The sequence below is a fragment of the Lynx rufus genome, unplaced genomic scaffold (genome assembly GCF_022079265.1).
Source record: "Lynx rufus isolate CCGP_SWC_20201006 ecotype Redwood Valley unplaced genomic scaffold, mLynRuf1.p SCAF_13, whole genome shotgun sequence".
Classification (NCBI taxonomy): Eukaryota; Metazoa; Chordata; class Mammalia; order Carnivora; family Felidae; genus Lynx; species Lynx rufus.
In genome coordinates this window covers 20,542,485-20,564,962 of record NW_025814827.1, presented here as the reverse complement: position 1 = coordinate 20,564,962, position 22,478 = coordinate 20,542,485, and the positions used below count along the sequence as shown (strand labels likewise).

Below are 22,478 nucleotides of genomic sequence, written 5' to 3'. Positions count from 1 at the left end.
TTATAATTGTTCTATTTTATTATTACTTATTGTTGTTAATCTCTTACTGTACCTAATTTATAAATTAAACTTTATCACAGGTATATATGTGTAGGAAAAAACATAGTATATATAGGGTTTAGTACTATCCACAGTTTCAGGCATCCATGGGGGGTCTTAGAACATATTCCCCACAGATAAGGGGGGGGGACTACTATAAAATGTAATGTCCATGCTTTAATTTTTTTCTTAGATAATTCAGGACATCACAATAAACACCACTGACTTGTGCTATCTCCTCAGCATCTAGGACCTACAATGAAGCAGGATGTTGAGGATCTGGGCTCTGGAGACTTTGAATCTCAGCTTTACCACTCACTGGCTGTGTGACCTCTCTGTGCCTCAGTTTCCTCATCTGTGGAACAGATAATAATGGGATTATTTTGCAAAAGCTGAATTATGTGATACCAATAAGTGTTTAAACTAGTGTTCAGCACATAGTGCTCAATAATAGCTATTTTTAAGGTATGTTTGCCCCGTAATAAATGCCTCCTGACCACTGCATTGATTTCATCTTTTACTCATTTATACTTCATTCTCCTTGCTCCCACCTTCAGCCAGATGTCCCTCACCATAGTAATCCCTGTGCCTTTCTAGAATAACCCCTTCCCCTTCCAGTGTTCAGTTTCTAATTGACAAGGCACCTGGAAACCAAATAATCAAGCTTATTAAAACTGCATGTAAAATGGAGGAAACTGGGCGCCCAGAAATGTCCTGAAAACCTCTCTGTGAGGCAGATAGGCAAGTTTCAATATGAGCCATCTGTCTGACCCCTCAGAACACTTTGGGCTTACTTCCTAACTATCAACTGTGGGTCAGTGCGCTGGGTGACACTCAGGGTAACCAACCACCTCAGTTTCCCCAGGATAATCTTAGTTTTAGCACTGACAGTCTTGTACCCCTGCACACCCCAGTCCCAGCCCTGAGAAGATTACCTAATCCTTCTGAGCTTTCTTCATCATCTGTAAAATAAAGGATAATATCTACTTTAAAAGTCTGGTGAGAATTAAATGAGAGAATGTTTGTATACTTCCTGACACATAACAAGCTCTCAATAAGTGGTAGCTCGAGCTACTGTACTAGTTACATATTATTATCCACTCTAATATCAGTGGCAAATCATTCTTAGATACCTACCCTGTAACTTGGTTATTTTCTTACTGGCAAAAATAACTTGCCTTATATACAGTAGATCTCAGGAGACTGAAATGTGTGCTTTTGTGAATTTCCTTCTGCCCTTGCCCTACACAATTTTATTTTAGGAACTAAGACATATTAGAGAAATTTAGTATTTCAATATTGCTAATTTCTCCACTGGGCAAAGTCCTAGGAGGTTCTTGCCATCTTTTGACACATGCATCTTTTTTATACTATGGGAGACCTGGGGTATTTATGTCAGTAGCTGCTTCCATACCTATGGACCAATCAGCAAGCCACCCCACCAAGACAGCCATCAGGCATCACACCTGACATTCTTTTTAATTTGCATCTTACTTTTTTCCTTCATAATGGAACCAAATCACTCAGTGTCCTAATGGATTGACAACTCATTCATTAAATATGCCAACTCCATCCCTGAAAAATAAGGGATATATGTTATCATCAAACAGATGAAACACCATTTCTGACCTCAAAAGCTGAAGCAACTCATTATTCGATAGATATTAATTACAGCCTGAAGGAAATTGCTCACAACTGTGCACCCCATCAACACAAGGGTGAAGCTGCTATGAGAAAAGTTGCACAGTTTGGGTAGATAACAGGAAGGATCAAGTTACACAAAACCAAAACATGGCCTGGGAACCCTGTGAGAGGTAGAGCAGAAATGTAAGACACTATACTGGCTCCCAAACTCCCTCCTCCCATGCTCATATTGTTCTGCGAACATCCCTAACAAGGTGCCCAAGGCCTGTGAGTGCATGAAACACTGGAGACCCACACAGTCTCATCAAAACCTTGAGGAGCACCCAGTTCCAACCACTGGGGTTGGAGCCAGGACAGGATTTCACCAAGCATGGTCTGCAGCCCACTGATAGCAGAATCACCTAGAGTACTTCATGAAAATCCAAAGTCCTGGCTTCCATCCAGGCCTCTAAATTAGGATCTGAGAAAGAGACTAGGGAATTTACATTTATAAATGCAAGCTTCCCAGGGGATTCCCAGTTATCTATAATAAAGTTTGAGAGCAGCTGTTCTAGGGAGACAACAGATAGCAAAATGCACAATTATAACTATAATTGTGTCAACCTGTAGGGAAGATCTTGTTTAACCTTTACCAGCCTCAAATTCCAAATCTGTAAAATAAGGATAATAATACCGACCTAGCAGAATGGTGGTGGGAATTAAATGAGATAAGTAATCGTCTCAAACATGGTTCCTCGCACACAGCAGGTGCTCAATAATTAATCGCTCCCCCTCCTTTCTTGTGTATGTCATTCTGATGAAGATTTATAACAGTAGGCCCTGGTTTGAATAAATGTCACCAAAGAAAGCAGATGACTAGTTTTAGTTGAGCCCTTGATGTTAAAGAGTCACCAACTAAAAGGCTGAGGCCAGCTGCTTTAACTAGAGGTTGGACCACAAAATGTACCTATGGACAGTGGTTCTCAAACTTGAGTGTGTGTCAGAATCTTCTGGATGGCTTTAAAATAACAGACTGTGGGTCCTGCCTCCAGAGTTTCAGATCCAGTAGGTCTGGACTGAGAATCTGCATTTCTAATACGTTCCAGGTCATGCTGATGGCGTTGGTCCCAGAACCACACTCTGATGGTCATTCTGCAGCCCCAGAGTCTAAAATCAAATTGATCTGACACTTGGTGGTAAAAAAAGGAAAACTATGCTGTATGCATTTCCTGTGTGACACCAGACTGCTTAGTTACAAGTAAATAAAGAAAAAAGTAATAAACCAGCAATTTCTGAAGTGGTATTGCCTCTGAACCTGAGAATCTTTGCTGCAATATTTTGTGAACAGCAAGGAGAGAAGCCTGGGAGATTTGAGTGCCATCTCCCTGCTCACCCGATGTGTGACCCTGAGTAAAGCACTTGATCTCTCTGAGCCTCAGTTTACTTATCTGGAAACAGGGGTGGGCTCAGTCACTAGCTCCCAAACCTGGTCATATACCATCCATCATTTTGGCAGCATTTAACATTTTTTTCATGTTTATTTATTTTTGAGACAGACAGATGGACAGAGTGTGAGCAGGAGGGGGACAGAGAGAAAGGGAGACACAGAATCCAAAGCAGGTCCCAGGCTCTGAGCTGTCAGCACAGAGCCCAATGCAGGGCTTGAACCCATGAACCAGGAGATCATGACCTGAGCGAAAGTCAGATGCTTAACTGACTTAGCCACCCAAGAACCCCAATTTTGGCAGCATTTTAAAGGACACATGGATTCCTCAGCCCTGACTGCAAAGTAACGATCAGTATTTCCAAAGGAGAGAGTGAAAAATGTGTGGCTTTGTGTGAGTATGTTTTAATAAATCCCCCTGTGTGATCTTCACAGGCAGCCAGTTGTGAGGAACCATTACCACGGTGATCTTTCGGGCCTCTTCCAGCAAGATATTTTTGATTTCTAAGTCCCTGTGCCCTGAGTCTGTGCTTACCAAGTAGCTTTCTTCTATTATATTTGCTCCACATGGAGTTTTACTACAGGAAGCAAGTACATTAGTTCTCAAAGAATCCAGTCTGCTTAACAATTCCAATTCTCATGTATTAATAAACTAGTGTTCTAGTTTTAGTTTAAAAAATAAAATAAAGGCCAACATGTAAGAAATACAGGAATTTCATAGGACTGAATCTGTAGAGCAATCTTCTCTAACACCAACTGCTTACTTTCTGTCATTCATTCATTAACTTAGCATCTGTCATGTACCAGGTATGATTCTAGGTGTTAAACACATAGTAGTTCACAAAACAAAGTTCCTGTCCTCATTGAGAGAACATTTTAGCATGCAAAGAGAGACAATAAATAAGTGAACATAAGGATAAAATAATTTCAAACAGTAATAAATACCATGAAGACAATAACACAATCATAGGATAGTGAGTGACCAGAGGCTACTTTTAATAGTTATCAGGGTGAAAGTCATCACCCACCTCTTTTTTTTTTCAGTTTATTTATTTTGAGATAAAGAGAGAGAATGTGTGTACACACGAGCCAGTGAGGGGCAGACAAAGAGGGAGAGAGAGAATCCCAAGCAGGCTCCACGCCGTCAGCCTGCAGCCTAATGCAGGGCTCAATCTCACTAACCATGATATCATGACCTGAGCTGAAACCAAGAGTCGGACACTTAAATGACTGAGCCACCCATCCGCCCCCATCACCCACCTCTTTGAGGGGGTAATATTTGAAATTAAGTCTGAATGATGCCAAGGAAACAGTCACATGAAGATCTGGAGAAAAACACATTGAGGGCAAGACGTTCTGAAGAAGGAATGTGCTTGGCATTTCCAAGGAACAGAAAGGAAGATGAGGCTGAAAGATGAAGGCATAGGGATGAGCTGAGGTCATGGAGTCCAGCAGGGCCCAGATCATGGAGACCTCTACAGACCATGGTCAGAACATTTGAACCTTATACCAACCGCAGTAGCAAATAGCAGGGAAATTTAAAAGAGAAGGAAGATATGATCTGATTTAGATTTTTAAAGATCACCAGCTTTTTGCAAGGAATGGGCTGTGGCAGGAGCAGGGAGTGGGGGGCAAGAATGGGACCAGAAAAGCAGCCACATACAGAAGAAATGATGGTGGCCTTTAACTGAAAGCTGGCACATACCCATAGCAGGCACTCATATGTTTCTGGGCGGCTTTAACTTAAGTTAAAATCATAATATACCTGGGTGGCTTACTCAGTTAAACGTCCAACTCTTGGTTTCAGCTCAGGTCATGATCTTACATTCGTGGGTTCAAGCCCTGCATTGGGCTCCATGCTGAAAGTGCAGAGCCTGCTTGGGATTCTCTCTCTCTCCCTCTCTCTCTGCCCCTCCCATGCTCGTGCTCTCTCTTGCTCTCTCAAAATAAATAAATAAACTTAAAAAAAATCATAATATACTTGTTTCACTTCCTGTGATATTTCAGAACAGTCAAGGAAAAGGCACTGGTTGTTAAAATTCCATCTGAAAGTCATTTCGTTTAAACAACAAAACAACACAATTTTGTCTTGCCCATCTTACACCTGGTTACAATCAAGAATGATTAGCATAGGGACATGGAAAGAACACAGTGGAGAAACGGCTGACAGGCCTGTCTTCTAGAACCTTCTCTGTTATCAATCTGAACCTCTTCTGAATCTCTGAGGTTACTTGGTTTCTAGAGTGCTTACCAGCCCTTGAATTACGTGATGCTGTAAGTTTAATAAATGTGGTGTCCTTACCTGGGTGACAAAATGGGGTGATGACTCAGGGTAGGGAGTTTCTGTTGTTGACTTTTAACCTTTCAGAGAAGCTACAGTTAATGAAGGTGTTAATGAAGACACTGTCCACTCTTACACTTTCCTTAGAAAACCCTAATGTCCAAGGCAAATCTGAAACAAGGGTATGGTTACCGGCTGGAAATTTGGGGAGCAGACACTCTCAGTCAGCTGAGAGCTCATCATGCATAGGTGCTGAGAGCACAGGTCTCTGAGGAATTTAGAGGCCAAGTCTTCAGTCACAATGCTCTCTGTGGGTTTCTAGCAGGCTTCCACCTATGCTGAGTCATGTGGCAGACTTGCTACTGACAGCTGTCCCCACAGGGTCCATTCCTGTCAAACGGTCACCTGGTACCTCTACAAGGATCTCCTCCCATGTGATCCCTGAGGGCAGTGGTTTCTCAGTTCAACTGCACATCAGAATCTTTTGTGGGGACTTTAAAAACAGTATCAATACCTGGGCCCTATTCCACATTTAATGACTTAGAATCAGGGTAAGGGAGAGGTGACAAACACAACAATGGTGGAGTCATGCTTAGTTAACTTTACATGATGGAGAGAACATGTCAGTCAGGAAACTGCAGGCCAGGGAGATTCAGTTATTTGTCTAAGGCAGGGCTTCTCAGCCTTGGCACCATGAACATTTTGGGCAGGACAATCCTTTGTCCTGAGGGGCTGTCCTGTGCCTCTATCCATTAAATGCCAGTAGTAACTCCCCAGCTCTGACAACCAAAACTATCTCGAGACATTGTCAAGAGTCCTCAGGGGAGGAGGGGGTCAAATCAGCCCTGAGAACCCCTGGTGCAATATCACATAGTAAATTGTCAGCCATATTAGAGACTAAAACCCAGCCTATTAGTTCCCAGCTATGTTGTCTCCTCCACATTCACACAGGAGTTCCAGAACACAGGTATGAGTCACTCCCTGAAGAAGCACCAAAACCCACTTCATGGCTTTCTGTGCCTAAGCAGAGCAGGGCGATGGAGACTTGGCCTTGCCCCTGACAATGGAAGCCTAGTCAGGAACAGCCAGTAGCTTGTTTGGCCACATTTGGTCTCTAGTAACTGACTGGAACAATGCCTTATCTTTTCAAGGGCTGCTAGACCTTTTTACTCATTCTTGGAGTCATTCCCTTGTGGTAGTGAGATTCATTATGAAAATTAATCACATTTTAAGAAACAAAGAAATCCTGACCACCACCATAGATTAAATTTTAAAATTCTTGGATATCTAAGGGGCGCTTGGGTGGCTCAGTTGACTAAGCATTCAACTTCTGCTCAGGTCATTATCTCACAGCTTGTGAGTTTGAGCCCCACATCAGGCTCTGTACTGACAGTTCAGAGCCTGAAGCCTGCTTTGGATTCTGTCTCCCTCTCTCTCTCTGCCCCTCTCCCGCTCTCACTCTGTCTCTCTGTCTCTGTCTCTCTCTCAAAAATAAATAATAAAACATTCAAAAAATTTTTTAAAAAAATAAAAAAAATTAAATTCTTGGGTATCTCAAAAGAACATTTAAGTCATGACCTATTTCTATGTGTCTTATTCCTCCCCATATTAGGGCTAGTATAACAAGAATAAAAATGCCTTATCATAAAGTTTAGTTAGCTGAGACCCTGTCTTTGTTCTTAATGATACAAATACACAGGAGATAAGTAACCAGTCATACCCAGATAAGATTTGACCAGCCAACCATGTGGTGGGATCAGGGTAGGATGGATAAACTACAGTTAATAAAAATGAACAGATTTTTTAGTCTCTTGGCAACCAATTTTATTATTATGCTTTGACCTGGCAGCTGGTAAGGCTTTATATGAATTAATCAATTAACCCATGAAAAAACAAGATTAGTGGCTCTGAAATATGGCACTCTAGTGGCAGAGGAAGCATGTTTATTTTCAAAGCTGCTTTCTTAAATAGGTACACATAAGTTTTAAATAATAAAAAAATAACCCAGTGTTTTATAACAACACATCTCTAAAGGGTAAGTCACCTCTATCTATCTAATACATTTGTCCTTACCATATATCTTCCATATTTGTTCTGCCACAAGGCCAGGGGGTGAGAGGTTTCATAGGAGTAGGCCACAAAGCAAGCAGGTTGTCAGTAAGACAACACTTGGTTGTTGTGGACTTAAAAAAGCATCAAAATATCTTATAATAAAAATTTTTAAGGGACAAAAATATTAACAAGACCTCAAAAGGAATAAAAATACATTGAATGACAAGCTTTCTGGCATTGTCACAGGGAATACAACCAAATGGTGGCTTTCAACAGTCATATGGATCTCAGAGAAAAGACAAGGGTGTCTCATGTGCCTGCCACATTTGGATCTGGAGACTGGAAGGGACAGCATGATAAGGGAGTGATCATGGGAGAGTGACAACAGAAGTGATTAAGGGTGGGAATTGTTGAATCACTAAATCGTGCACCTGAAACTAAATAACACTGTATGTTAACTATACTGGAATTAAAAAAAAAAGTGATTAAGGGTCAACATGAAAACCTAAAAGAAAGAAAGAAAGAAAGAAAGAAAGAAAGAAAGAAAGAAAGAAAGAAAGAAAAAAAGGAAAGAAAGAAACTTACAAAGTAACATATCTTATGGGAGACATTATGCAGTAGACCAACCACTGTGCCTGGAATTTCAGTCCTGACTCTGCCAGTAACTCTGTGATCTTACAAAGTCACTTAATGTCGGCGGATATGAATTTCCTTAATTACAAAAGACTAAAGTAAAACTCAATCTTCTTCAACTTCCTTCCATTTCTTATACTCCTTGAGTTTATGAGTCCTCTCTGTCCTTAAAGATTTTATTTTTTTAAGTAATCTACCCCCAACTTGGGGCTCAAACCCACAACCCTGAGATCAATAGTCGCACACTCCACCGACTGAGCCAGCCAGGCAGCCCCTCTCTGTCTTTAAGATAAACACATGTATGGTCACCAGAACGAGCCATAGCTCAGTCATTCTTTGGACATTATCATGATCAATGCATTTCCTACACATAAACATGGGTTTACCAGACTAGAGTTGCCAGATTAAATACAAGATACCCAGTTAAATTTGCATTTCATAAAAACAAGTTTTTGGGGGGCACCTGGGTGGCTCAGTCAGTTGAGCGTCTGACTTCAGCTCAGGTCATGATCTCACAGTCTGGGAGTTCAAGCCCTGCATCAGGCTCTGTGCTGACAGCTCAGAGCCTGCAGCCTGCTTCGGATTCTGTGTTTCCCTCTCTCTCTGCCCCTCCCCTACTCATGCTCTGTCTCTGTCTGTCTCAAAAATAAATGAAAACATTAAAAAAAAAAAAACAAGTTTTTTAGTATAAGTATTTATGCAATATACTTATAGTAAGAAACTATTCATTGTTTATTCAAGATGCAAATTTCTTTTTTTTTTTTAACTTGCTAAATCTAGCACCCTACCTCCAACCCCACATCAAAAGTTCAATTTTAAGAAACAAAAGTCTGATTCCATATATGTGAGTACTTCTGAGGTGTCTGAGGCACTAAATGGGAGGCCTTCTCAAGAATAAACACATAAGGAGGGGTGCCTGGGTGGCTCAGTTGGTTAAACAGCTGATTCTTGATCTTAGCTCAGGCCTTGATCTCAGGGTCAGGGGCTCAAGCCCCATGTATGGCTCCATGCCAAACACTTTTTTATTTAAAAAAAATTGTTTAAAGAGTAACACACATAGAGACAAAAATAAATAAAAGGAGAAATAGCTTTCAACTTTCTTTTTGAGTAAGCAAGGCATCAAATTTTAGTTAACAGTAAATAAAATATGAGTGTTAGTAGACCTCAATAATACAAGAAGAGAATGTGGTGTGCCTTCTGTGCTGCATGACAAGACAGGAGGCCAAACAAGCTGGATGCTCACTGCTCCACATATCTCCCTCTCTGGACATAAAGTTAATTACAAAGCCTTTATCTCTTCCTCCAATTCAGTGCTCAGGTCTGCTCCCAAGGTAATCAGCTCAAGGGAAACCAGATCATAAACTTAAACTTCCTCATCAAGAGGCAGAAGAATAAATGTGATCCAAGCAAAAACTGCACAAGGCATAAAAAGCGAAATCAGTGAAAGGGAAAAATTACTCTCTTCAGAAGGCAATCTTGTTTTAATAATGGCAACACAATCTTGCTTCCAAGGAGTTCACATTTGTTTTTAATTTAGCTTTATTGAGGTATAATTGACATATAAAATTCCAAGACATTTAAAGTGTACTTCATGCTAATTGATGTATGTTTACATTGTGAGAGGATTCCCGCCATCTAGTTAGGGGCTCAGACTTGAAATATGCAACCTCTGTCTTATTTTGGAGGGAGGTTTCAAACACAATTTATTAGGGAAAATATATTTATATATATCCCATGTATATGTAAAAATAATCCTTTTCCATATTTTGCAAATATAGATATAGTTTAAATAATTGAAGGTTGATTCAATTTTTAAATAACTTATAAGATTAATTACCATACTCTCTAGGCGAAGTAATTTAATTCTCACTGAGAAATGGCAGTAGGAAACCCTATTCAACTGCAGCCAATATTGCTCTATCAGAAGCAGCAGGATAAGATGAACTAAAACAAGATATTTATAGCTATTGGCTAAAAAAATTAAATGTAAGGACTAGAAGTTTCCAATGATAAAAATAAATCCAGGTTTATTCATTAACTTACTGGTACATTCAGCAAGAGTTTATTATTGAACATTTCTTTTATCTAAGATACCTTGCAGCATAAGACTCAAAAAGTAAGCCGAAGTCATCATGCTCTGCCACCAGGATATTACAATCTAGCCATAAGACGTGTATGACAACATATACATAAACAGTTTCTAGTCTAAAGTAGTTAGGTAATTAAATGCCAAAATGCGTCTCAGAATTGCAATTTCAGTTAGAAGACAGAGAAGGATTAATTCACTATAGTGCAAAATATTCATCAAGAAGTGAATTCCATTTTCTTGAATTTGAATTCAGCACAAGAAGCGGTATCCCTGGAGACAGGTATTGAATGCCTCCACACAGTCTGCCCAGCTACAGAGAAGAGGGCTCCCCACTGCCACTGTGATAAGAATCCAAAGCTATTCTCTTGGGGGCAATAGGAGGATAGAATAGGGGAGACATAGGAGATGTTCAAGTAACTACAGACATTGCTTCTCTTAGGTGAAGTGTGAAGGAACAGAGAGGAAGCAACAGTAGAATGATCTCCATTTCTCAGTCTCTCATTCCCTTTTCATTCTTTCAACACATATTTTTTCAGAGCTTAATATGTGCCAAAAAACCATTCTAGGTGCTATGCACACCATAGAACAAGACAAATTCATAATCTTCATGAAGCTATTCTAACAGTGGGAAACAACAGTTGTGTGTGTGTGTGTGTGTGTGTGTGTGTGTGTGTAATGACAGTGCTATAGATACTCTAAAGAAAAGAAAACTAAGGTAAGGTAAGGGGGCAAAAAATGATAGGTGGGGTGAAGGATGCTATTTTAGATGGGATGGTTCAAGAAAGCCTTTCTAAAGAAATGATCTTTGACTTGGATTAAATGAGTGAGAAAGCCATGCAGACATCTGAAGGAAGAACATTCCAGGCAGAGGAAAGAGCAAATGCAAAGGTCTTAAGGTGTGGGTGAAGCAGAACAAGCAAAGAGGAGGATAATGGAAGATGAAGCCACACACCACATCAGAGCCTTGCAGACCATGATGAGGATTTTTTTCTTCTGAGATAAAAAAAAAAAAAAAAAAAAAGCCACTGCACAGTTGTGAACAGAGGAGTGAGTGGCATAATGAACTCTGGCTGCTATGTTGACTGTAGAGTGGTGACGGTGAAAGCAGGGTGGCCCTGCAGGAGGCTTTTGCAGTAATCCAGGTGACAGAAATGATAGGATCTTAGTAGAAGCAGTGGAAATGGTGAGAAATGGTTTTTATCCCATATATATTATATTTTCTCAAAGTAGAACCAGTGAGATTTACTGAAGGATTAGAGGTGGTAATGAGAAAAGGAAAGGAATCAGGTGACTCCAGAATATTTAGTATGAGAATCTAGAAGAGTAAAGTTGTCATTGACTTAGATGGGAAAGACCAAGTGGAAGCAGATTTGGGAAGGGGAAATCAAGAGTCTGGTTCCTAGAGATTGCGGCGCACTTCAAAACCCTTAAAATCTGTTCTAAAACCAAAGATACCGATATTGAGAAGCTGATCTTACAATTCATATGAAAATTCAAGAGACCCAGGACAGACAGAACAATTTCAAAAAAAGAAGAACAAAATGGGAGGACCTCACACTTCCCAACCTCAAAACCTACTACATAACTACAATAATAAAGATAGTATGATACTAGCATAAGGATAGACAAATAGATCAATGGAATAAAATTAAGATTCTAGAAATAAACCCCCACATGAACAGCCAACTGATTGTCAACAGAAGTGCCAAGACCATGCAAAGGGGAAAAAAATAATATTTTCAACAAATTGTGACGGGAGAATTGGATATCCACATGCAAAAGGATTAAATTAGACCCCTGCCTCACACCATACACAAAAATAAACTTAAAATGAATCAAAGATTGAAATATAAGAGCTAAAGCTATAAAACTCTTAGAAAAAAAACACAGGCATAAATCTTCATGACCTTAGATTCGGAAGTTCTTTCTTAGATTTGACACTAAAAGCACAAACAACAAAAGAGAAAATTAATTATACTTCATCAAAATTAAAAATCAAGGCAAGCCATGTACTTTAAGAAAGAAAGGGAAGAAGAAAGAAAGAGAGAGAGAAAGAGGAAGAAAGGAAGGAAGGAAAGTTAGAAAGTAGGTGAAAACTAACATAAAGAATGATCTTCAGTCCAGTTCTTTCAGCATTTTATTAACCTTTCTTAATTTCTAATCATCTGCAGAACAGTTTTCCAGACTTTTCCCTCTAAAGCAAGTTTTTAAGAAGGCAGAAAACAGGGAAGGGGATAGCAACAATGGACTACCAACAAATTAAATCAGCAATAATTACAGAAAACATATAGCATAACACTACTCCCCCTTCCCCAACTCTGAGCGATGAGCCAAACATAAAGTGAAAATCCATGGAGTCATAAAAAACAGCTGTTAGCCCAAAGAGATAAGGAAGAAAACCCGAGGCAGAACATTCTGAGACCATGTGGCCAGCAGGAGCCAAAAGGCCAGGAAGATGAAGTTAAGGGCTCACAAGGTTTCCTTCATTTCAGGCCTGACTTTGCTTAATTGGTGATCTACTGGGAGAGAGATAAGGATTTGGCAATAGTTACCAAAACCTGTCCTTCAGTCCTACCACCAGTCAAGACCCAAGGGCCTGTCACCAGGTAGGGTTTTTGGTCTGACTGACAGGAGAACCTTCTCGCACCCAGCCAGTTTGCTGCCCAGACCCTCACCAACAAGGGTGTAAAGACGTTAAGTAATCAAACTGAAAACAACAGGAGGGAGAAAGAACTATGGGCAGTGCAGGAGGTCTCGGACTTTACTCCTCTCCTGCCAGAAGTTTCCTTCGACACTGACGGGGACTCTCGCGCCGGGTGCCACCCGGAGGTGACTTCAGCCCCGTGCCAACCTGGAACTGCACCTAGGCAGCACGTCGCCCAAGCTGTCCCCCACCCCCGGCGGTTGTCAACGTAGGGTCTGTGCCGCGCGCCTGCGAGAAGCAAAGCAGCTTTTCCGGCAGGCTCAGACCCCCCGAAGGGGGACGAGGAATCGCAGCCTTCAATGCCAGCCCCAGGGCCAACCCAGCCACTCGCCGGCTACCACGCTCTGCCCTCCGGGTTGAATCGGAACCCCTCGGACGCCGGGGACCGAGCAGCGCCTCCCAGACCACCCGCAGCCGCCCGGCTCACCTGGCTCCACCTCGCTGTCCCCACGCAGCTGCTCTTGCGCGCGCTCCGCGTCCACCCGTTGCCGGCCCTTTTTGGGTTCTCGGCGGGTATTTTCCGTCTGGCCCCACATCACTTCCCGTAGAGGAGAGCGAGGTGGGGGCGGGACCTCCTCTCCACCCTCCACCTCCCGCTTCCTCTTGTCACCTCAGGGAGCACTCCCGCCCTACCCCGCGAGGGCGCTTTGCGGGCTCCTCCTCGCACGACGCTCCCAGGCCCGCAGCACCTGCCGCACCTACGCCTGACTCCTCTCGTGAGCCACGAAAAGGCCCCCGCACGCTCCCTTTGGCCCATATCAGGTCTCCACCGCCCTTTCCTGGAAAGTGTGAAACCTTAGAAAGTTGTTTTCGTGTTGAGACACAGGGGTCACATTTACAAACTTTTCTGGGGCCAGCGAGCTGCAAGGTGTGCTTTGGTGACTCTCGCCAAATCTCCTCCCCCGCCAAAGCCATGTTCTTAAAGGTGTTTTCCAGGGCATCATATCAGTGTCTTCACCGTAGTAGCCAGGGGGGTGCCGAGCAGCTGCAAAATCGGCCCGAGGCGGGGTTCCCGAGGCCCGGTATGCTCCTGCTCCAGGTGCTCCCGGGTCCGGCTCCCCGGGGCGGGATCTGCGCCGAACGTCCGGCTCTGCCACTGTCCATCCCGCCCCGCCAGCTTCTCACTCGGATCGGCCTGGACCTGGCCTTCCTGGGGCAAGGGAAAGCTCTGGGATTCTTGGAAATGACGCGATAGAGAAAAAGTAAACTCTGACAGGAAAAAATATATTTCTGAGAGGAAATGACAAACGAGGTCTCTGTTCATACAGTCTCGTTCGGATTATAAAATCACTCTAAATTTTAAGAGAGAGCAATTCGTTAAAAAAAAAAAAAAGGCAAACTACAGCACAATAAAGAATAGCAGCGTGAGGAGAAATCCGCGAGCCTTTGCTGCCCCCCAGCGGCTTCCTTATTTCAGCGCGGACGGGTTTATGTGCCCCTGCTTGGAACCTGCAGCTGTGAAGCCCGTTCCCCCACCAGACTACCACTCAGAGGCAGCCAAATTTCTCCTTCAGTGGCCTCGGGGTATGGACAGTGGCCTTTGGGCTTGCCTCCGTGGGCTCTTCAGGCACAGCACCTCGGAACGAAATAATTCCACTTCTAAGCAGAACCAAATGATTGAAAACCCTAATCAAGCTTCTTTTACCTTCTGTTCCATCTCACTGATCTGGGTCTACTTCCACCACAAGTTCAAGCCATTCCAGGCCCACCTGCCCAACCCCATCATGCTTCCAGTCTGTAGCTATTCACAGACTGCACTGCAATATAATTAGCTTCTCAGGTATGTGTCCAATGGACAAAATCGCTTACAGGACAAAACATATGGAATTGTGAAATATTGAATATGCATCCAATCTAATATTTCTAGGCAAATTTAGCAGAGTAATCTCAAAGTTAGAGATAACAGATTTCATCATAGGGTGATAGTGTCAAAGGACGTTCCCCAGGTAAGGCCATCATACTAGTAATTCCGGAGTTAGGCTAAGACAGGTAAAGTAGCCCCGTGTTCATGTGTAAAGGAACAGTCCTGGGAGTTACTGATCAGCTAATAATTGGAGGACCATCAATGCAGCAACTGCTAATGGCTGATATGATACAAGGAGAGTTTTCCCTTTCAATCCTCCCCACTCCTGAAGCCAAGCAGAGCTGTGACCAGGAGTTTACCTAGCAGGAGATCAAAAAAACCAGACAATGGTATTGTGGCCCATTCACTATCTTTTCATTCACTGAATTTTAAATCCAGGTTAGGAATTGGAGACGCAATAGTGAACAAGGTAAATTGGTCCCTACACTCAGTGGCTTGGTAGACCAACAAGTAAGCAGGTTAACCCCAGTGTGGTGAGATAAGATCCCTGAAAATGGAAGTTAGAGTGTTATTGGGACACAAGTGACACCAAATCGAAATTCCCTAGAGAAACTGTTGCATAAATTAAGAAGGATAAATAAGGTAGGAGGATAAAGAAGAGAATTTTAGGAAAAGAGAGCAGAGGAAAGACCTGGAGGCAGAAGAGAGCATCAGATATTAGAGCAACTGAAAGAAGTCCAGAAAAGCTGAAAAACTGAGTAGAATGAACCAATCAGAGATGAAACTGGAGGAATAGCAGAGGCTGGATTTTTAATAACGCTGGAATGATTATAATGATAATAGCTAACATTTACTGACCATTTACTACGAATCAGCCAATATGCTAAGAACTTTGCATATATCCCCTCATATACTTCTCACAAGTACCCTCTGAAATAAGTACTATTCCTGTCTCTATATCACAGATAAGGAAACTGAGCCTTAAAGCAATGAAACAACCTGATCAAGATCATACAGGTGAAAGTGGCACAGCCAGGACTAGAACTTGGAACTCATTTTCTAAATGGCTATAAGGCTAAGAATAGGTTTCAGAGGCCAATTAACATGCTGAAATCCAAGGGATAACACTAATCTGGCTTAAGACAGTGATCATGAGGATGAAGATGAATAAACAGATTTGAGATATTTAGGAGAATAAATCAAGAAGACTTGATTGTAGATGAGGGAGAGAGAGAAATCTATGGAAATGCCCATTTCTGGTTTCAGTAACTAGGAACCATTGAGCAAAAGGAAGAGAGCCCTGTTGCAAAAGGGTAAATTTGGCCATAATGAACAAGTTTAGGACATTTTAACTTTGACATATCGGCATCAGGAGAACATACAAGTGCAACTGTTCAGTGTGCAGTTGAATAGGCTGATCTGAAGCACCGAAGACATGAACTGAAGCTATTGCACAAAGGGTACTCAAAGACATGAAAGTCATTGAGGTAGTCTAGAAAATGTACTACGTGGGCAAAGAGGAGGCTTGGTACAAAACCCAGAGGATCACTCCATTAAAGAAGTCTGAGAAAAGAGTGCCCAGAGAGGTAAAAAGAAAACAAAGAGAAAAAGTTAATTACAGAAACTAAATATATTGAATACATTTTGTGTATCAAATCAAAATCCTCTCTATACCACTTACTCTAGTCACAGAACTGGTCACAGCATACCTCTTGATTCCCACCCTGGGGCTTCTGTGACAATGCAGGCTGCTGCTTGAAACATGCAGAATCTCAGTTTCCAGTATCACTAATATGGTTGAAATTGGAGGTATCAGTAAGAACTCATGCTTTTTAACACATAGACCTAGACAGGAATAGGATTATATATTGATATGCAGGTATGTATGTACTTTCCAGTAGTGTCTGCTAAGATATGCCAAAAGCAATTATATCACAGGAGTTGTGAATACACTTAGCACCCAGATTTTGATTTCTAAATACCCTTTTGCAATACAAGCAACAGGCACATGATTATATCTAAATATCAGGAAAAATAAAACCTTAGAGCTAATAAGTGAAATAAGCAAAGATGCAGAATACAGGATCCGTTTTTTTCCCCTATACATTGGCAATGAGCTATATAAAAAATTAAGAAAAAATCCTATGTGAAGTAGCATCAAAAAAAAATAAAACACTTAGGAATCAGTTTAACCAAGGAGGTGCTGGGCTTATACACTGAAAACTACAAAAACAAATTAAAGAAGACCTAAATAAATGAAAAGATGTTCCACGTTCATCATTACATAATATTATAAAGATAACAATACCTCCCAAAAGAAGTTACAGATTCAACACAATCCTTCCCAAAAGGAATGATTTTTGCAGGAATGGAAAAGTTGATCCTAAAATTCACATTAAATTGTAAAGCACCTCAAAGAGCCAAAACAATCTTGGAGAAAAAAAAAAAAAAAACAACAAGTTTGATGGACTCACTTCCTGATTTCAAAAATTAATGCAAAGCTGCTAATCAAAACAGTGTGGTACTAACATAAGAATAAGCATATAAATGAATGGAATGGACGTGAGAATCCAGAAATGAACCCATAAATCTGGGGTCAAATGATTTTCAACAAGAATGCCAAGATCATTCAATGAGGTAAGAACAGTCTCTTCAACAAATAGTGCTGGAAGAACTGGATATTTAGATGCAAAAGAATAAAGTTGGACCCTTACCTCACATCATATATAAAAATTAACTCAAAATAGATCAAAGACCTAAATTATAAACATAAAACTATAAGACCCATAGGAGAAAACATAGACAAATCTTCATTACCTGGGATTTGGCAATGGCTTCTTAGACCTAATAAGAAAAGTATAAGCAGCAAAGGAAAAATGGGTTAACTAGGCTTTATCAAAAATTTAAAATTTTGTTTAGCAAAGGACACAAGAGAGTGAAATACAATATGCAGAATGGGAGAAAATATTTGCAAGTCATATATCTGATAAGAATATAGTATCAGAATATAACAAAGAGCTGTTACAAATAGAAAAGACAAACAACCAATTAAAAATTGGGCAAAGGACTTGAAGACATTTCTTCAAAGAAGGTATAAAAATGGTCAACAAGCACAGGAAAAGATGTTCAATGTCATTAGTCAATAGGGAAATGAAACTCAAAACCAGAATTAGATACTCATTAACATCTACTAGGTTGGCCATAACTTTGTTTAAAAAAAGAAAAGAAAAATTACAAGTGCTAGTAGCCTGTGGAGAAATTGAAACCCTTATACATTGTTGGTGGGGATGCAAAACGATAGTCACTTTGGAAAGCAGTTTGGCAGTTCTTCAAAATGTTAAACAGAATGACCATATGATCCAACAAATCCAATGTGATCTTGGATTAGTTCCCAGACAAGAAAAAAAAAATTGTCTATTGACCTAAAGAGCACTAAAAGGACTTGGTAGAATTTGCATAAAATCTGAGATTAGATAATATTGTATCAATCTTAATTTCCTGATCTCTATCATTACACTGTAATTATGAAAGACAATATCCTTGTTTTTAGGAAGTACACACTGAAATATTTAGTAGTAAAATGGCATCATGTGGGCAATTTACTCTCAAAGGGTTTAGAAAAACAATAATGTGTGTGTTCATGTGTAAGTACACATATATGGAAAGAGATTAAAGCAAATGTAGTAAAATGTTAACATTTGTGGAATCTGGGTAACAAGTAGATGAAAATTTTTTGTACTATTTTTGTAACTTTTCTCTAAGTGTGACATTATTTTGCAATAGTTTTTTTTTAAAAAAAATTTTCAGAAGTCCCTTTAGAATATCCCTTTGGATAAAGTCTAGTGGCCCACTTAAAAATCTACCATTTTTTTTTTACTTTCTCTCTCACCCTTTTACTCCCATTATCTGCCCTGCTGATCTTAGAATTGGAATTGATTTGTGATGAGACTGGAGAAACCACCACCTGATTGTTACATGGATGGCCCTGATGATACTCCTTTCACGGAGGCACTGGTGAGGAGGCCTGACATCTTTGAAAAGATCAATGGTCGTTGCCCTTTATGGGTTGAGATTGACAGTTGAAGATGCTGCTGCAACAGGTCTCCCTAGTATCAACCAGGAATAAAAGAATCCCCACTCACAAAAGCTACAGGCATTTCCTGTTCCCAGCACTTGTCCCAAGCCTTGCTAAAGCCTGCAGGTAAACACACTCCACACAGGGAGCACCTGTGGAATACGTGACTCTGGTGACCAGAGGGGCTAATCTGGTGGCCAAAAGGGCTTATGTTCCTGGGCACCACAGGATTGTAAAAACTAGAAAAACATTTCAGGGCAAGGTACTATACCAAGAGCATTACGTAGAAAACTGACCAAAACACAACCCCTGACTGCCTGCAGATAAGCCCTATTTACTTGTTCTGTAGCTTTAACCTGATGGACAGGCTTTAGGTTTGTCAGATATCTACAGACCACAGAGGCACTACCTGGGAATATAGGCAGGGAATCACTGTCTTTGCACCCTCCCTTGACTTCATCACAGCTTACTGGTACTTCCCAGAAAGGAGTTTATACACTCATCTGAAGTCCTGATTTTTACGACTCTTACCCAAGAGAACCCTCCAGATCGCCTGACCTAGAGGTCAGCAGGGTCTACAATTGTGTGCCAAAGGACTATATATATTTACATATGTTAAAAGCTGCTGCTGCCTAAGGATCTGGCTTCCAATCAGCCTAAACCCAGGTGCTGACTGAGATCACAGGTCTTAGCACACCATCAACAACTGGAACCCCTCAAGAATAAATCAGTCTACTTAGGCAATCACAAAGATTCCAAAGACAAATAAGATCTAGGGCAAGGTTGAACAACAAGTTTCACCTCCTATCTCCTTCAAAGTAAGATACCTCCTTCAAGGCTGGGAGAGGTAGCTAGTTTGCATTATACTCAGAAACAAGCATGAAGAGTCAAGGAAAAAGAGGAAACAGTAAAAGTATGTTCCAAATAAAAGAACAAGACAAAACCTCAGAAAAAGACCTTAATGAGATGCAAACAAGTAATCTACCTGCTAGAGTTCAAAGTAATAGGCATAAAGATGCTCTCCAAACTCAGAAGAATGGATGAATACAGTGAGAACTTCAACAAAGAGGTAGAAAATATAAGAAAGAACTAAACAGAAGTCACAGAGCTGAAGAACATAACTGAACTGAAAAATACACTATAGGGATTCAACAGCAGGCTAGATGATGCAGAAAAATGGATCAGTCACCAAGAAGACAAGGCAATGGAACTCACTCAAACACAGCCACAAAAAGAAAATGGAAATTTAAAAAGAGAAGATAGATTAGGAGACTTACAGAACAACATCAAACAGAATAACATTAGTAGTGTAGGAGTCCCAAAAGGAGAAGAGAGAAAAGGACAGAAAACTCCAAAGAGACCCACATCCAGACACATCATAATTAAAATGTCAAAAGTTAAAGAAAAAGTCTTAAATGCATCAAGAGAAAAAAAAAAAATTATGTACAAGGGAACCCCTTAAGACTACTGGCTGATTTTTCAGCAGAAACTATGCAGGCCAGAAGGGAGTGGCATGATATATTCAAAGTGCTGAAAAAAAGAGAACTTCCAACCAAGAATATTCTACCCAGTAAATCTATCATTCAGAATTGGAGAGATAAAGATTTTTCCATGCAAGCAAAAGCTAAAGGAGCTCATCATCACTAAACCAACTTTACAAGAAATATTAAAGGGATATCTTTAGGCAGAAAAGAAAACACACTAATAACAAGAAAATATAAAAGTAAAAATCTCACTGGTGAAGGCAAATATATAGTAAAAGCAGGAGACAAACCACTTATAAAGCTAGGATTAAGCTTAAAAGACAAACGTAGCAAACATAACTATAATAACTAGTTAACAAATACACTAAATAAAAAGATATAAAATTTGACATCAAAAACATAAAACATGGGGGAGGGGGGCACCTGGGTAGCTTAGTCAGTTAAGCATCTGACTCTTGATTTCTGTTCAGGTCATAATTTCTCAGTTTGTGAGATCGAGCTTCACATCAGGCTCCATGCTGACAGCATGGAGCCTGCTTGGGATCCTCTCTCTCTCCCTCTCTCTCTCTGCCCCTTCCCTGCTCTTGCTCTCTCTCTTTCTCAAAACAAATAAACCTTAAAAAAATTTTTTTAATAAAAACAACATAAAACATGGTAGGGGACTAAAAATGTAGAGGCTTTAGAATATGTAAAAATTTAAGTTGCTATTGACTTAAAATATCCTGTTTTATATATATATATATATATATATATATATATATATATATATAGGCTATTATATGTGAACCACATGGTAAACATAAAGGAAAAACCTATTATATATACACAAAAGATAATGAAAGGAAAAAAACTAATCATAACACTAAAGAAAGTCATTAAAGCACAGAGAAAAAGAGTGAAAGAAGAAAAAAGGAACAAACAGGAAATACAAAACCAGCTGGAAAGCAATTAACAAAATGGCAATAAGTACATACCTATCAATAATTACTTTAAATGTTGGGAATGCAGGTGGTGCAGCTACTCTGGAAAACAGTACGGAGGTTCCTCAAAAAACTAAAAATAGAACTACCCGACAACCCAGCAATTGCACTACTAGGCATTTATCCATGGGATACAGGTGTGCTGTCTCAAAGGGACACATGCACCCCCATGTTTATAGCAGTACTATCAACAATAGCCAAAGTATGGAAAGAGACCAAATGTCCATCGATGGATGAATGGATAAAGAAGATGTGGTGTATATATACCATGGAGTATTACTCAGCAATCAAAAAGAATGAAATCTTGCCATTTGCAACCATGTGGATGGAACTGGAGGGTATTATGCTAAGTGAAATTAGTCAGAGAAAGACAAAAATCACATGACTTCACTCATATGAGGACTTTAAGAGACAAAACAGATGAACATAAGGGAAGGGAAGCAAAAATAATATAAAAACAGGGAGGGAGACAAAACAAAAGAGACTCGTAAATATGGAGAACAAACTGAGGGTTACAAGAGGGGTTGTGGGAGGAGGGATGGGCTAAATGGGTAAGGGGCACTAAGGAATCTATTCCTGAAATCATTGTTGCACTATATGCTAACTAATTTGGATGTAAATTTAAAAAATAAATAAATAAAACAAGTTAAAATTTAAAAAATTACTTTGGGGCACCTGGGTGGCTCAGTCGGTTGAGCAACCGACTTCAGCTCAGGTCATGATCTCATGGTTTGTGAGTTCAAGCCCTGCGTCGGGCTCTGTGCTGACAGCTCAGAGCCTGGAGCCTGCTTCTGATTCTGTGTCTTCCTTACTTTCTGCCCCTCCCCCACTCATGCTCTGTCTCTGTCTCAGAAATAAATAAACATTAAAAATAAAATAAAATAAATATAAGAAAATTACTTTAAATGTAAATTCTCTAATCAAAAGACACAGAGAAGCTGAGTGGACTTAAAAAAAACAAGACTCATCTATATACTGCTTAAAAGAAACTCTGCAGAAGTAAGGACACACCTAGACTGAAAGGAAAGAGATTAAATAAATATTCCATGTAATAAAAATGAAAGGAAAGTTGGTGTAACTATACTTATACCAGAAAAAACAGACTTTACAACAAAGACTATAAAAGACAAAGGGCATTACCTGTTGAAAAAGCAGTCAACCCAACCCAGGATATAAAAATTATATTTGTGCACCCAACATAAGAGCACCTACATATTAAACAAATATTAGCAGATCTAAAGGAAGAAATTGTCTGCATCAATAATTGTAG

General features: G+C 40.3%; 1 protein-coding gene across 2 annotated transcripts in view; it reads right to left on the bottom strand.

Annotated features, from left to right (window-relative positions):
• Nucleotides 1–13,412, bottom strand: part of RAB27A (RAB27A, member RAS oncogene family) — a 77,832-nt gene extending 64,420 nt beyond the window's left edge. For both annotated transcript variants that reach the window (XM_047075080.1, XM_047075083.1), the window contains exon 1: nt 13,293–13,412. The gene's annotated coding sequence lies outside the window, so the exon portion shown is untranslated. The remainder of the gene's footprint in view (nt 1–13,292) is intronic.
• Nucleotides 13,413–22,478: the final 9,066 nt, after the last annotated feature.